General features: G+C 42.0%; 1 protein-coding gene across 3 annotated transcripts in view; it reads right to left on the bottom strand.

Moving 5' to 3' along the window:
* The window catches only part of LOC111867576, a 453586-nt gene that overhangs the window by 220073 nt on the left and 216652 nt on the right, over positions 1–16861 (bottom strand). The window lies entirely within an intron of this gene.

Genomic DNA, 16861 nt, shown 5'->3' with positions numbered 1-16861 from the left:
TAGACCGCGCGGCTACTGCGACCGTCATACATTCACACCTTTAGACCCACTCAAACCGAAGGATAAACATAGCGCCATAGCTCAAGCGGTTAGTCGCTGGTTTCCCACCGCGACGGCCCGGGTTCGATTCCGGGTCTGGTCAGGTGGGATTTGTGGTGGAAAATGTGGCGCTGGGGTGGGTTTTCTCCGAGTAGTTCGGTTTCTCCTGCCAATCTTCATTCCACCAAATTCTCCATCATCATAATTACCCGGGGCAGGCTACAATAGGCCAGTCAGTGGCCGCCGTGCCGAGTGGACCCAGTTGGACTCCATCCCCCCACTAAGCGAATAAAAAAAAACATAAATGTATATTTTGAAAGTTCATTATTTTGTAATTTTACATTCTGCAATAAAAATTTTCTTTAACCGAAGTTGCATATTATCCAAAGGTCTAATGATACAGAACATTCCAGGGGAATAATGTAAGAAGGGCTTGTGAATATATAAAATCGCAAATTTATAAGGTTGTCAAGTTGGAATCACTGCTAATAAAATAAATACACCTCTGTGACGTGATGTTAATATCGGGTTTCATGAAAATTCTTCAATTTTAAATCTGATTGTGTTGACTAATATACGAACAGACGGGTGAACATGATAATTTCTGACTATCTTTTCGTAGAATAAGAAACCTTGTCTAATAATAAAATAACAAGTTGAAAACTTGTCGTCGTTGTTCGCCTTATGTAAACGTTGAACAGTTCAGACATTCGTTTACATTCTGTAGACCGCAGAAGACGAGTTAACGCTGTAGTACAGCAAAATGTCTTCTTGCACTTAATAATTAGCACACGTCTGTACATAAATGAAACAATAAGTCGCGTTCAAGTAATTAACACACCGGGTTCATTTGTGAGAGGAACAGGTTTCCGCTCTAGGCTTAGAGACCGGACTAGCTGAGGGTTTCGTGTTTTTCCCCAGCGTATGAGTCTCGACGTCTCACAGCTCTATGGGCCTCCAAAGCCTGTTACAGAGATAGATTTACATTTTATCCCCAGGAAAATTCCTGGTAGTATCTCAAATTTGGTCAGAACAGCTTTTTCGCTGTAGCGTAGATAGTTGAGGTACAAGTCTGATGGTCGTGGGTTCGATTCCCGATGAGGTTATTGAATTTTTCAATTGACCTAATCCTTGCAGGCGCACTACGGCCCTGGAGTGGACTCAACCTATAACGGAAATGAGTACCAGGAATCTTCCTGGGGGGTAAAGGGCGGCAGGCGCGTAAGGCTGACAACCTTATCGCCATCTGTGAGTCGATTGTCTAGAGAAAATGTGGGAGCCTCGGTGTCTCACAACCACATGGGGCTCCACGGCCTGTTACCTGCCTTACCGCTTCTTTCCACATCCTCCCCAATTTTCACTATTCAAATTATCACTGTGCGTTACATAACAAAGGTACTTCAAAGGATCGTCAAATAAAAAGGAAATGTGTAAATGGAACCGTGATTTCATTAGACAAACGAAATGTCACAGTCAATGTTGCATGGTGTCTCTGTACATCTGCAACCCGCTCTTCCACAGCAGTCAGTCTGTTACAGGTACAAATTGAAATCGATATTAGCGCCGACAGAAAGAGATTGGGTCCACGAATCAACGTATATCTGTTTCACAATTAATCACTGACTAGTTAAAATCTGTGAAACAACGACTGAAGCCCCTTAGTTGTACGAGGTTGGTTTCGGATATAATAATGTTAATCCCGTGTTTCATGCAATGAATGAATAGATCAGACATCAACAGTGAATCAGTTGGAATAAAAGGACACTGGCATTATGTCCTGGACATAGGAATGCCAGCATGTAGTTTCGTATACTGAACTACATCCATTGAGAACATAATGAAGTTATGGAACCCATCACGTGCACAACGTCTGTTTCACTTAGTTTCTCTGACGTTCTTGACATCCTCTGATATATAACAACAAGAAGTTCTGAGAATAACTAATCTCCTGCTTTGCTTTGATATGACACGGACCCTACGGAAAACAAAGGCTCCAATTATTCTTCTATTACTGCGTGTATATTCTTTGCCACAAACCGAAATTAACGGCCATGGGGATTAGTTACGGTGACCACGTAACACCCTCCATCCGCTAAAGCTGGCACTAACTTCGCTGACAAGCGGCGGTTGCTCGGTTGGTATAGTTCGCTTGCGGTCGAAAACCACGGAGTTTGATTTTTTATATTCTTTTCCACAGTAACGTATTTATCGGGCCTAGCAACGAGAGGGGGCTACATATACAGACATACAGACTGGTGGGAGGTATTAACATATTACGCCTTTGAAATGGACTCTACTGGCATAATATAGATGCTAAGATTCATCAAGATTAGTTCAGTCGTTCGAAAGTTGTAGGGAGATACACATACAGGGAGGGAAGTAGGCTAACAATTCGAAGTTCAGTCGCTACCGCAGAAACATTGAGAAATCAAGGACGACATTTTAAGGTAAAGGTAAAAGGTAAAGTTTCCCTTGTGCTCAATGAATTAAGCACTACGTCATGAAGGCTATGTGGGAGTGTTGTATAGATCGGCATTTTCTTGACCTCGGCACTAGCTGGAGGTGAGCGGCCAGCTTCACCTTCTCGCCACGTTAACCCCGGTACCCACTGGATAGGAGGCTGGGTGAACCCCAGAGCCGGTCTAGATAATTTTAGAAAACTTCTTGCCCTACCGGGATTCGAACTCCGACCCCTCAGTAGTCCAGCCGACTACACTACCCTCGGCTCCGAGGATTTAAAAACTCAATAAATTCCGCTTCTTCCATCCTTTCTGTAATTCTATGCGCGATCGGAAGGTAAGGGCGTCGCATACAGCGGTCGTGTTCTCTCGGAATTCGCGTGGAACTTCAGAGAAAAGAAGAGCTTTATTCAGGTTAGATGGAAATCTTCTCGAGATCTGAACGGAGGGCATTCCGAATACAGACGCAGAATGGTACCGCTGGACTAATCTCTTCATCATGAAGTATAATTTATTGACAAAGGAAACTGGAAAATAACCACTGAGAATCGGTTTAACCATTGGTTGTTTAGAAAATCTAGTGAAATTCGTGAAAATCGATAGGTTAAGTAAAGGCATCAAAGGATCAGACAGATTGACTATAAGGATATAGCAAATGGACAATGAAAGATGAAAGAGAACTTATGTAGAAAAAGGGTAACAGGAACGGATGTGAATACAGAAGTTTCTAATTATTTCATGACATCAAGTTTCATCAGTGGAGGTTGTAAAATATGGAAACCAATATGTAGGGGACAGTTCTGTCTGTGCTACTGCAGCACTTTATCACTACTTCATCCAAAATTTTTCATAAGAGATCAGTTAATAGCATGAACAAAAGAAAATTCTACACGAAAGCTTCTTTCATTTCGATCTAAAATACATTTTACTTAGAATATCACAATTCTTTGAAAAGTCGTGTCTAGGGTGAAGAAAGCGTTACAAAAGACAACAAAGCAAGAATATCCTTGGCAGTGTTGCTGCTTAGCACAGGTTTACTTGGACTGAAATGATGCCCCTCAGGAATAACAACACTGTTCCTGAAGACTTCTGTCTTCAGGGATGTAATGCCACGTAGCCCGTTGAAAGGGAACCGACGTTCCCGAAATGTAATTTGATTTTACTTTCTTGCTGGCTTGTTCATGCAAATTTCTTGCTTGTCTTACCATTCAATCCTGAATAGGGGGGTGGCATGTACCTCAGAAAAGGTCGGTTGGGTTCCAACAGACTACACGTCCTTATATCCCAGAAGGTAGATGTACTCATAACCCTCAAAACATTGTTCATATTTGGTTACCGGCCTATTTCGTCACTCTGCGCCAAGTGCGGTATTGTGCTGCAAAGGATGATAAAACAACAAAACAAACTCCGTGGCTTTGATTCGCAAGCGAACTATACCGACCAATCGACCGTCGCTTGTCGGCGAAGTTAGTGGCAACTTTAGCGGATAGAGGGTACCGCGTCATCGGCGCAACGAATCCACACGGACGTTAATTTCGGTTTTCTACACCAGAGCCGTTATTTCCTTGAAATAGCTCCTCAGTTATCCTCACGAGGCTGAGTGGAGCAGCAGCATAGGATGATAACCTGGAGAAAAGAAGTGCATAAGGCACAGCGAGTATTTTGCTGGGAGCGTCCACTTAGCCGGAGGAGTCAGACGTTCTTTTCATCAAGTCGGACCAATCCCTAATACCAAAGTTTGTTGGAAGGCTGCACTGTATGTACAGTCAACTCCACTCGCCAGCCAGAAAATGGAAAACGGTGGAAGAGAACCTTCCCATCAGACCTAATTCTCGGTTACTTCAATACAGACACAAACAAACAAACAAACTCCGTGGTTTTAGTCCGAAGGCGGACTATACCGACCAAGCGACAGACAATACTGACAATTCATTAGAATCCCTTTCACTTCTGTTTATTATGCGAGTACTTCATGATAGTGCCTGCATAAAACAAGGTGACGACAATGTTATTAGATGATTTTTAATTGGTCCTCATATTAAACAATTTATACGAAAATCTGGAAACCAAACAGCCGGTCACGGTAGCCGAGCGGTCTAAGGCATGTACTGTCTTCGCTCGCTTGGAAACCGGGATCGTGGGTTCGAATCCCACTCAGGGCATGGATGTTTAGTTTGTGTGTGTGCGTTTTTCTGTGTTTGTGTACAGGTAGAGGCTTTTCGACGAGCTGATCACCCGCCCAAGGAGTCCTACCGAATGTGTAAGATCTACAAAAACCGAAGTGGACGGAGAAGTTCATGGAGGTAGCCCACTGGCGCTGTAGTGCCAAGGGGGGGGACCCAAATTTTAGTTCCTTCTGCACCAGATATAATGCCTATGGCGCTCTAACTCAGTTTGCAATTAGGTAGTAACTTTTCTGGCACAACAGATGCACTGATTAAGCAATGACAGCTCGAATATGAATGCCTCGTTTAACAGTTTGTAAAAGAAATTAAAGGAGGCACGTGAGTTTGTGTCTCTGTATCTCCATCAATTTTTGCTTGGAGTCCTATGAGATCATCGTGCTATCTGTGTGTCTCTGTTTCCAACTAAGTTTTGTTAGGTGGCTCCAGGGATCAGACTGTTCTGTGTGTGTCCCCCCCCCCCCCATTGTTGTTAGTTTAAAATGGGATAAAGCAACAAAAGATGAGTTCGTGAGTAAGATAAGAATGGTCCCAAGAGATGCACTACATTCCTATTAATTTAAATTGAATGCATATGGAAAACAAAATTCTCACAAAATTTGTGTTGCGAAAATATCCTGGAAGAGAGACCAGTTGGAATCCATAATATAGGAAGTTGTATTAAATTGGATCAGAATTTTGTTATTGTTTGACGAGGACAGAGAGTTCATGGCGGCTTCTCAATGAGTATATTTGAACCTTCACGTTCAAACCTGATCCCTGGGCGGGGGTGTTCCACTGAGTTAGAATACACACGCGAGACTTGTGTCGGAGAAACTGCCGTTAGAGAACGGGGCCTGAAATTCTTGCCACAACAAAGCTATAGTCATAGAACTGCTCTGTGCCGATCCTTCACTCAAGGGTACAACTGCGTAAATAAACAGGCTGCTTTTGTTTACACTCAGTCAAGCGGGTTCCGTGTTCTTGCTTGTCTCTCCTTCTCTGTTCTGCCATGTTTATAATTGTGATGACGCAATCATAATAGCATTTGGGTGTGACGGAAACTGTTACAACGCCACCGCATGGCGCCTAGAAGAAGTGGCACTAAAATACCGGGATAACTCGCTGCTTTGTGTGCACTGAGGGATTGGGGGCTCTCCAAAATGATATAAGCTTTGCTCCAAATAATATTAAAATCTGTTTCATATGAAATTAGCTTCAGTATGTAATTCCTAGAAGTCGAACGCGCCGATCACAGTGGCCGCCCGGTCTAAGGCATGAACTGTCGTGGGTTCGAACCTCACTCAAGGTATGGATGTCTCTGTGCGTTTATTGTGTGTGTTGTTCTGTGTGTAGGTAGCGGCCTTGCGACGTCCAAGGTGTCCTACCGAACGTGTATAGGATAAATATACTGAAAAAGCGGCCATTGCCAATGCATGGACTGCAGAGCCACAGACAGAGCGATACAATTTAAGATAGCTAATATATGATTAATGTTGTACTCACCATGCAGCAGAGCATACAACATACATCAGACAACACAATAACAGTAATAATCAACATCCTGGTAATAAGAAAGAAGTTAAATTCGTGCTTAAGAAACGGTTAATACAAACGAATTTAATCAATAATAGAAGAATCAGACGAAAAGATGCGTGGCCCACTACAGCAACAGACACGTAGCTTAATACAGCATACGACACTTTTAAATTAATTTAAAATCAACTTTTAATCTTCAACTTTTAGTTTCATATACGTATATCTTGTAATTAAATCAACATCTACATGCTAGAATATAAATGTACATAGAAAGTAGTAGTTTTAAGTCTATGTATGTAAATATGTCTAGACGCTTTACAATTAAATAATGAAAATTTGTACATCACAAGACCTGGGCATGACCCTATAAGGGTCGAAACATGTAGTGGAACATACGTTAATAAATTGTAGCTGCGTTGACGGTGGAATTTGTATTATTAGTTATACTCACGCAACAGGACGCAAACACTAAGAATAACGAATTACGTTTTTGATTCTCGGTAAGATGCGCTAAGATTACAATAATTTGTGAGAAGAACTAACCTCCTCCTTTCCTTTGTTACGAAAAGCAATCGCATAGAAAATGACGCCTCCAACCATTTTTCATTACCGCGGGAACGTCTTTACCAGATGTTACCTAGATACGATAGGGGAATGCTCAGGCAGACCCGCAGACACACCCTTGAGAAGACACGGACCGCATGGAAAATGACGCATCCAACAATTCTTCTAATGTTGCGTGTATCCGTTTCTACGGAAACGTGTTTACTGAGCCGCAGCCTAGCAACGAAAGGAAGGGTAAATTTAACCGAGCCTTTGCCTTGCAACGATAGGACAGATAAGCATACAGACACAGAGACTGATTGGAGGGATTTATGGAGTACGCCGTTCAGACGAGCTCAATTGCCATGATGTTTGCCAAGTTTCAGGAATACTGGTTCACCATTCAGAAGTTGATAATGGAGGATTCAGTTATTCAGTATAGAGGGGGTGTGTTTCCCCATGCACCGCGACTAATAGTCTATTGTACGTCCCCCTTTAATTTCTACTGTCGCCATACCCTACCGATACTGGTGCCCGCTATCTCCCCTTTCTGCCAGCGAGGTCGGCCCTCTACTGGCAGTGGTACCCGATATCTCTCCCCTTCCTGCCAGCGAGGTCGGCCCTCTACCGGCATTGGTACCCGATAACTTCCCCATCTACCGGAGTGATTGGAAACTACTTGGGCGGGAAACATTTTGCCTAATTTTGCTCAGAGGTCTCCTAGAGACATGAGGATCTTTTATGTGCCGTAAATCTACGACACGGCAGGTCTTGTTCCCTGAATTTTTCCGCCCTTAAAAATTCCACGACCTCCGCCGGGTTTGAACCCGCATACCTTGAGTCAAGAGGTGGGAACGTTACCCCTAGGCTACGGAGGCCGCTTATAATGGAGGATATACATACACACAGACAGGATGGAGTCTGCATAATTAGGAAAGTGGGCTAAAATCATTACGGATGTTCCAAGTTGACAAAGACGTACCAACGTGATGCTATATATGACATACAAGTAAGGCCTAGGTACCGTGCTTCTGCTTTTCGTTGGAAAGGAATAGGTCCAGGAATTTATTGCATTTCGAAAGCGATATATCCATCCATTATGTTGTTGTGCGTCAGAATTTACGAAGTATGACTTAAGCCCTTTATACCGAGCACTAAAGTGATCTCTGTCACGTTTCTCGTTAGTATTAAGGCAGACACACAATGGTTCATGAAGTGGACTGATGTATAAGGTCCTCAGCACGCTGATGTTGGCATACAAAACTTAGAAGTGTTTCAAAAAAGATTAATAACTCATCGTGGTGGCTGCGTGGCTAGTGCTCACTCATCAAATTGGGAACAAGCCGGGTTCTATTCTCGAGCAGAAAGCTGGCTATTGAGACGCTGGCACTTCGTGGGTTTCTTCTTTATCGACTCCTTAGGACAGACAATGGCCGCTTCCTTCAACCTACAAAGGAATTCACTGGTCACGGTCACTCCTCCAGCGGGCACCGCGTAATTAATCCAGCTTAGAAAGCGTCGCAGCCAGTCACATCCGCGCAGCATGAACTGTCTTTGCTCGCTCGGACTCTGGGATGTTGGGCTCGAATCCCACCTAGGGCATGTACGTTTGGTGTGTGTATGCGTTTATTCTGTGTTTGTGTTGTCCACGTTTTTAGGTAGTGGCCTTGCGACTGGCTGATCACTCGTCCAAGGGGTCCTACCATCTGGAAAAAATGATTACGGAACTGAATACGAGGCCTGGGCCCTGAATGGGCTGGAAGAGCCACTGATAAAAAAAAAGTCGTAAAAATAAGCTACCTCCATGAAGCATATCTGAAATGATGATGGAGGCAGTATGTTCCCCCGAAACGTCTGTTACGATCTAGGAAACTACATGAAGTGAAAACGTGTAATATTTCGTACATAAATTACCTTCCTCTAATCCTTGAATCGTGTTTCACAGTATACTGAAGTTTCTCCATGGAGAAGTTATTAGCTTATCTCCCCGTACAACTTCAAAGCAGGAGGTCCGTTCTTTTCAGCCTGTGGGCGAAAGTGTGTTCAGAATAATATACATCCATCCCCTGTGCTGTGAAGATAAGGATCGCCTTTAACAAGCTAGTAAAAATTGTTTTTGTAAGAGCAAATGTAATTGGAATGTACAATACTAGTAGCTCACGTACGTGTTATGTCGCAGGCTATTGAGAAAGGTACACTCGACTGCGTCTGTAAAGGCATCTATCCCATGATTCACGCTTTTTTGGCATTCAGGAGAGAACAATTCTCTCTGCCGGAGATTGCTTCGTTTGCGTTTATAGGAAGAAACTAAATTACGGACCGAAACAAGCAGGACAGCATGTTATGACATTAATCGCTAAATGACAATGAGAACCGGCGACGGAAGCTCCATTGTCAACATGGTTCTCTGTAGAGGGCGCTTGTTTACAAATTTTATACGACATATACGACTATGAACACTGGGAAGACCAAGGCGTGGGTGGGTGGACAATATGAAAATGGATCTTAGAGAGATAGGATGGGATGGTATGAACTGGATTGATCTGGCTCAGGATAGGGACAAGTGGAGGGCTCTTGTGAGCACGGTAATGAACCTTCGGGTTCCATAAAATGCTGGGAAATTCTTGAGTAGCTGCAGATTTGGCTTCTCAAGAAGGGCTCAGCTCCATAAGTAAATTTGTAAATACGACTATGAAGCCATCTGTGATTGAATAAAGACACCAGGAAATGTCGGAATTGTAGATATCTGCAGCGTACACATCAAGTTGCACCACCGAAATTAACTCTGCTCAGTTATGGAGTGAAACAAGCTGAGCTACGTCGGGTAAGGTCACATAATGGTGAATCCTTTGAGATCGTAAGAACACACATATAAAGATATACAGTTGATCTGGTAAAAGAAAATATGAAATTACGTCATAAAATACTGTATTTTTTATTGCTACTGAGATGGGACTAAGTCCCTTGTACTGCGGCCACTTCTGGCCTATTGTACCAGCCCCAGATGATAGGTGAGGGTGACTGTGGAGCAATTGGTGGAATGAAGATTGGCAGGGGAAACCGAAGTACTCTGAGAAATACCGCCCCAGCGCCACTTTGTCCACCACAAATCCAACTTGACCAGACCACGCGATCGAACCCGGTGGGAAGCCAGCGACTAACCGCTTGAGCTATGGCGCGGCCCTCGAAATACAGTAAGTAATACAGTTCTTTCCTACTAAAGGTAAGGCTATCCCTATAACAGGCCATGTAGGCCCATAGGGTATTGAGACGTTGAGGGTCCAACATTATCTTGACAATCGGCTCACAGACGGCGGTAAGATTGTCAGCCTTACGCGCCGGCCGGCTCATTGCTGTTAGAAGCTGAGTCGACCCCAGGGCCACAGTGAGGCAGGAAGAGTTAGATCAATTGAAAAATGCACCTCATCGGGACTCGAACACGCGACCTTCCGGCTTGTGGCATAATGCTTCAACCAACTACACCACTGCATGCCCCCTCTTTCCTACTAAGCCATAATAAAATATTGTAAATTTGTTGAGTAACGAGTATATTTACGTTACTCTAAGACAGAAACACAAACATTTCCTTAAATTCTTCAATCAATCATATCTGTCAGTCATTTTGGCACATAAACAACATCTGTGCTCTCTGTTTAAGAAATCACTAACCACAGACACATTACAGAGAGGTAATGAAAGGGATGATTCATAAGTCATTTTAAAAGCGCTCTTTATGATTTTAATGCTTCAGATGTCTCAGAATTAAGAAGATTCCTGAGCTGCTGTAGCCTAACAAAATTTCAATTGTAGAAACCCAAATAAATTCAGAAAATTGCTTGTTGCCTCTCTCGTTTCGTGGAAGACGGAACATCGTAACCATAGTAACAAATGACTGCAGTGAACTATGACACATGAATTTAATCAAATAATATTTTGAATTTTAATTCCTACTTCACAGAAATCATACTGTTTTTCCATTACAAAAATAAACCGATTAATGCTGCTTAGGGAAATAATTTTCTTTTAATCTTAGAATAAACTTTGTGAACTGCTACATATACGAATATTATCCACTGTGTTATACAGGTTAGAAAACCAACCAACATGTTTTCATTAATATCTAATTTAACTTCATTAATGAACTATCAACTTAGCCGATCCAGCGAGACTTCTCCACCAATATTCTGTTTCTCTCTTTCCTCCACTGTTGCTAATACGCCCATTCCAGCGTTATATCCCACAATATACCCAAGAAATTAAGAGATTGAGATGAAAACTAAGTAGAAATTATGTAACTAACTTTTCCTTTCTCTCCCCGACACATATTCTATACCTGCTCTGGCCTGCTACCTGCTGGACCACCTCCCCAGACCCTTCCCCTCTCCTCTCTACTGATTTCCGATGTAGACCCCTCCCTCTCCTCCGGCTCCTATATAGCTGGGTTTATTCGACTCGACATTAGTCAGCACCTGCCCACGCTGGTTCCTCGCTCGCGGATTTTTCTCCCATCCTGAAGATGGAGGCGATACGTTCCTCCGAAACGTCGGTTAATACAATATCTATTCGGCGCCACATCCCAGAAGACGGCTTTCTTCTTAATTCGAAATCAATGAGAACTGATACATATTGCTTCAATTTATTTTTATTCTCAACAGAATTAAGGGAAGAAATGAGTCAACACAGAGGCAAAGAGATAAAACTCTCATATACGTCCATGACACAAAGAAAGACAATTTATGATAAAGATACATCAGTACTTGCGCTGTAACTTCAATACATGTCACAAGGCACAGAAGCTTTAACACTACAGGAATGTCCGTAAATATTCTCACGGCAACGAATCCAGGCAACAACAGAAGAACTGCTGTTTTTATGCGACGACGAGTAAACACCACTTCTTAAGAGTATGACAATAATATAAAGAAAACTGTTTTCTATGCGGTCTACGCCCAGAAAACGCACGGAGCAATAAGACTTCTATTGCTAGGCAACGAGCCTGTAAACACGTATCCTTAACAAAAGAAGACGGTGTTTTCCGTGGGTTTCGCGCAAAGGAGTTATATCAAAGATAATCGGCGCTACGAGTCAGTCAGTTCGCGGTAGGAGAGAACCACGGGAAATTCGTAGTAGAAGAAGAAGAATAAGTCTGCCTGTGGAGACTTAACGTGTGATTTGAATACTTTACATGTGCCGTAGTGCAGTGATATCTGGAGTCTGACAGCTATAGTTCCTGGTATAATCCGTTGCCAGGAAACGGACAGGGATAGCTTTGCAGAGGAATAGCCATTGGTGAGATCTGTTACCTACCAACGATTAGTGTAAGCGGATATAGAAGACTTTATTTATGTGTTACACTTACAGTAATCTTGGAAATGTTACGAGTATAATTATTCGCAGTTACTACTAGTGAATATCCAATAAATCGACTCACCGATCCAAACCCGCGTCTTTAGTCACAAATATAATCGACAATACGGTTTTACAATTCTCGTGTTGTGTTACTCTACGTTATGACATCGTGAAGTCTGACAAGTGAGGTGAATGTTTCGGAGGAATATGTGAAGGCAGTGAGTTCACCCGAAATACTATTACCTAAATATTAAGCTACACGGTGTCATAACTCACAAGAACAATGAACGTACATGAGTAATAATGTTGCTTATATATTACGGATGAAGAACAATCGATTAGTGTTCTGTAGAGAGAGTTAAAAGCAACTGATGTCGAGTCCTTTTGACTGGACAGAATTATCACGTGTCCCAGATGTTGGAACTACATGGCGCTAATGAAGTTTGGCAGAGTCAAGTATAAACAGCTGAGCCATTGGTACCGAGGCCTAGTTCTTTCGAGGTTGAGGTTACTGTTGGAATTTGAAAGGTTTATAACATCGGGAAGAACTGATTGAAGCAGAATTCAAAACACTAAGTTGTGAGATCCATTAACTATTAGGCTGGGGCCATATGAGCGCACAAAGTACGTCCGTTGCAACGAACGTACTTTATGACGGACGTTGCTGAGGACACCACACAGTTGCAGAATGCGGTGCGTAGTTTTTTGTCTGCAATGGAGCGAGAAGAAAGCGTAGCATTCGCCTCTCTTGTTTATTTTTACAAAGGTTGTCACGACGTTCGTTACAACGGACGCATTTTGTGCGCTCGTGTGGCCCCAGCCTTAATTCTGTTTGGAATAAGAAAGGATGGCCTCAGTAATGCAAGGAATATATTACTGTACCAATTTACAGGAAGAACGACAGAACTAATTTTAGTGACCTGATACGGAATGGGAGGTCACGGTTCGATTGGGAGAGGGGCAGAGGGTTTTCCCTTAGCCAGCGGCACATCCTGACCCCCACTCCTCTGATACCCTTGGCTCTTCAATAGGAAGTGAAGTGGCCGAGTTGTGTAGTTCACTACTCGGCTATAGTCACGCCGCAACTCTCCTGCGAGTCTTCATGGGGTGACGCTCAACTGAGGACAAATGCTGCTTCGTTTTTATATTGTTCTTCTGGATCATGGGTCCTGTTGCCGAGGAACAATCTCTTGCTTCCAGCACGTTCCTCCGCGAAGTTCGTACCCCTTACCAGACTACATCATGTCATGTAGGACCCGAGATTCTCACATCGGTGGATATGAAGTGTACTATCTTCTGGGATATAGTTTTCATGGAACTACAAGGAGACATATCTCAGAAGATAAAACTCTACATGACGTCATATTCCAGACGACTCCTATACAAGTCTTTACTCCATGGAAACTTCAAATCTTACATAACGCTGCATACAGACCTAGGTTTTATTGTGAAGTGCTGTAATTGTCGACTTCACAGACAGAATAAGTTAAGGAAACATGTTAGGTCCTTTCTACCTAAGCCTTGATAATAAATTTGACTAGTATTTTTTTTTTCACTGGCTCTACAGCCCTCTTTTGCCCTGGCCTCTGATTTTTCGGTTTCATGGTCACTTTACAGTCGGTGGAACTCCTAGGACGAGTAATCAGCTCGTCGCAAGGCCTCTTGACCTAAACACAGTACAACACAAACAGAGAATAAACACATACCAAACACCCACACCTTGTGTGGGATTCGAACACACGATCCCGGCTTCCGAGCGAGCGAAGACAGTACGTGCCTTAGATCGCTCGGCTACCGTGACCGACCTTCCATTAATATACTGCTATTATACACTAGATCGGTCACCGTATAACAGTTCTTCTTGATCTGATGATTGTCGCCAAGTTAGCCAAGAAACTTAATACCGTTTATACAAATCGATAGTAGGTTACCGTGCCCACAAGAGGACGCCACTGGTCCTTACGCTGAGCCAGTTCTCAGTCCATACACATACCCTAGGTCTTCAAGATTCATTCAAGAGATAGCAGCAGGCTTATACCTAAAGTCTCCCAAGTGATTCCATTCCTTCAGATTTTCCGATTCAAATTTTGTATCTACATCTCACATCTCACATATATGCATGAACTCAGCACTCACATCCATCTAGTGCCGAGGTCACCAATGGTTGAGCTATACCTTCAGTCCTCCATATAACTTCATGGCACAGTACTTAACTAATTAAGCACAAGGGCAGTTTTACTTATAATTAACTGTGAGAATACAATTAAGCAAGGTTGATATCTCAATGATGAAACTGCATTGCTATATTTATTATTAATTAACGGAATAATAAATATGTCTGCCTCTTTCGTTAATATATGTTAAAAACTGTGTAGTCATGAAACTGAATCTTAATTCTGGTACTTTCTATATGCCTTGCGAACCAGTCCGTTGACTTCCGAAAACCGACAGCACAAAATATATATTTTCAGCGTTCAGGCAGTTCCGCGAATAATTCAGGTGGTAATCATCAGCCAGCATGCAGTTTGTGTGTCAGCACAAGGTTTCTGCAGGACAAACGCATTACATAAATCTCTCAGAGCTGGTCGCTAACTCCACGGGAATTCCCTTGCCTTTATGGAAGCAGCAAGTTTGTTACTATTGATGAAATTAAATAACTTTCTAAGGAATAACATTCAAAACCTGCTAATAACATTTTTCTTTGTTATCTGACTATACATCATATTATATTTTTTTCTATATTGGGTATATTTTTCCTTTGCCAATTTCATTATTAATTCCTTCACAAGAGCTCGAAAATGATATTTTCTTGAGCCAACTGAATCCAGCCAGTCTCATAATATCTTATATGTTTAAAATCCGTTCTAATTTATCCTATCTATGCCTACTTCTTGCAAGTGGTCTCTTGCCTTCAGGGTTTCCGATTAAAACTTGGAATGCATTTTTCGCATCCCACACGCGTGCTACAAGTCCCAACGATCTTACTCTCCTTTATTTGATGACACTGGTAACACGTGACAAAACTATTAAGTTCCACGCTGTTAAATTTTCTACGTTCTTCTGTTACTCTCTCTATCTCTGGTTGAAATATTCTCCTCTGAGCTCCCAACACGATTAAACGAAAGAACAGGTAAGAACGCAAGGTCTGAGGTTCCCGTTGTGATGGCTATGTATTCAGGGATGTGACTCCGTGCTATCCGGTAGAAGTTTACCGACGTTTTGGAGGAATATGTCGCCTTCAAATTCAGGCCCTTACCCCCCGCCCCCCGACTTATATTATTTCCAATTCTTCTAATCTTGACTAACAGTTCTACCCTGAAGTTAAGACTCAGAATGTTCTTCCGAAACGAGGGTAAATTTATGACACTACATGAACAAGGCAGCAGTATCTGATAGGTTTATCTTTACGTTACTGGAGAAGTTGAATGAAAAGGTTTCTGAGTTGATGGTACCAATCGTTCACCAAATTGAGTCTGCACTTTGTTCTTTGTGAATGTAATTTTTATTTGTTACTGATATTCCCAAATCTTTGAAGTTTAAATAGTTTCGAACTATTTGTTTCCTATTCTTTATTACGACACTGTCCTACATTCTCATGACGAGGCATGAGCATTCATTTAGTCTTCTTCCCTTTAGATGCTCAGTTCAATATTTTATCGACATTTCTTCGTACCAAACAGGCCTACTGGAAATGAACATCGTACGGGAAAGCACATGTATGTTGGCATACTTTTAGCTATATTCGTATATGTGTGACTCCACGCCTTTGCATTCCACAGTCCCAAACCTTTCAACAAATTTCAATGTTAATTAAAGGCGGCCTACACATATAATTTTCAGGCGAATTTATACTGCTCCGCAGTTGAATATGTACAATGGTGACGCTGAAATTTATGAGTTTTCCCTCCTTCCACACGCAAGTGTTGAGACAACAACTAAACCCACATCTTCGAAATCATTTCCAATTTTTTATTTATTCGAAGCCACACAGTTTGAGTCGGAATAATAGTGGTTAAACAAACAACAAAATAAGAATACACGTCACGGCTTAAGAAAGAGAAAACGATATTGAGATTAATGAAAAATTTGAACACGACTGAGAGATGCAAAATCGCAAATAGGACACCCAATTTCCAAAAAATTTCCAAAGATTTAATAGAGCACCGAAAATTATATATTATAATATGAGTGAGCTAATGAGAGTTGTTCTACGTAATGTACCAACCCAACATGGTAACTTTATTGAAGAAAGAGATTTTCTTAAAAGTTCCATGGAGTCGACAATCATAATTACGATCAGTGGAACCTAGCTTGCATGGGCAAGAGTTGCTTATGTATATTTGTGACTAATTCTGTGTGTGTCGCTAAACAGGCGCCATGGAAACCGTGAATAGCGCCATGAGAATAAAATCATAATTCATAATCTGATAAGCGACAGACAACTCCGCCTTAATGAAAATTAATATAAACACCCATGTCATCAAATTTTAGCACTAGGTCCAAACCAAAAACAGTCTCAGTAAGAGAATCCATTGTTTAGTCTATAACTTGAAAATGTCACCTCAAGCACAGAAGTCGGAAGTGTGAGTCACTTTTTGTGGGAAGTGTACCTTCATGGCCATAATAGAGTTAAAGAAAAATTTCGTTCCAGGAACTTCCTTCGATGGGAGGAAATCAAAGCAATTTATATCATTACACGTTTCAACGGAGGAACTCCGCGTAGGAGGTGAAGAAATAAACGTTTAAATTATTAATGGAGGAAGAGGGATA

The sequence above is a fragment of the Cryptotermes secundus genome, unplaced genomic scaffold, assembly GCF_002891405.2.
Source record: "Cryptotermes secundus unplaced genomic scaffold, Csec_1.0 scaffold480, whole genome shotgun sequence".
In the NCBI taxonomy this organism is placed as follows: Eukaryota; Metazoa; Arthropoda; class Insecta; order Blattodea; family Kalotermitidae; genus Cryptotermes; species Cryptotermes secundus.
Note: the sequence above shows the minus strand (reverse complement) of the source record. Positions and strands in the feature narration are given on the sequence as shown.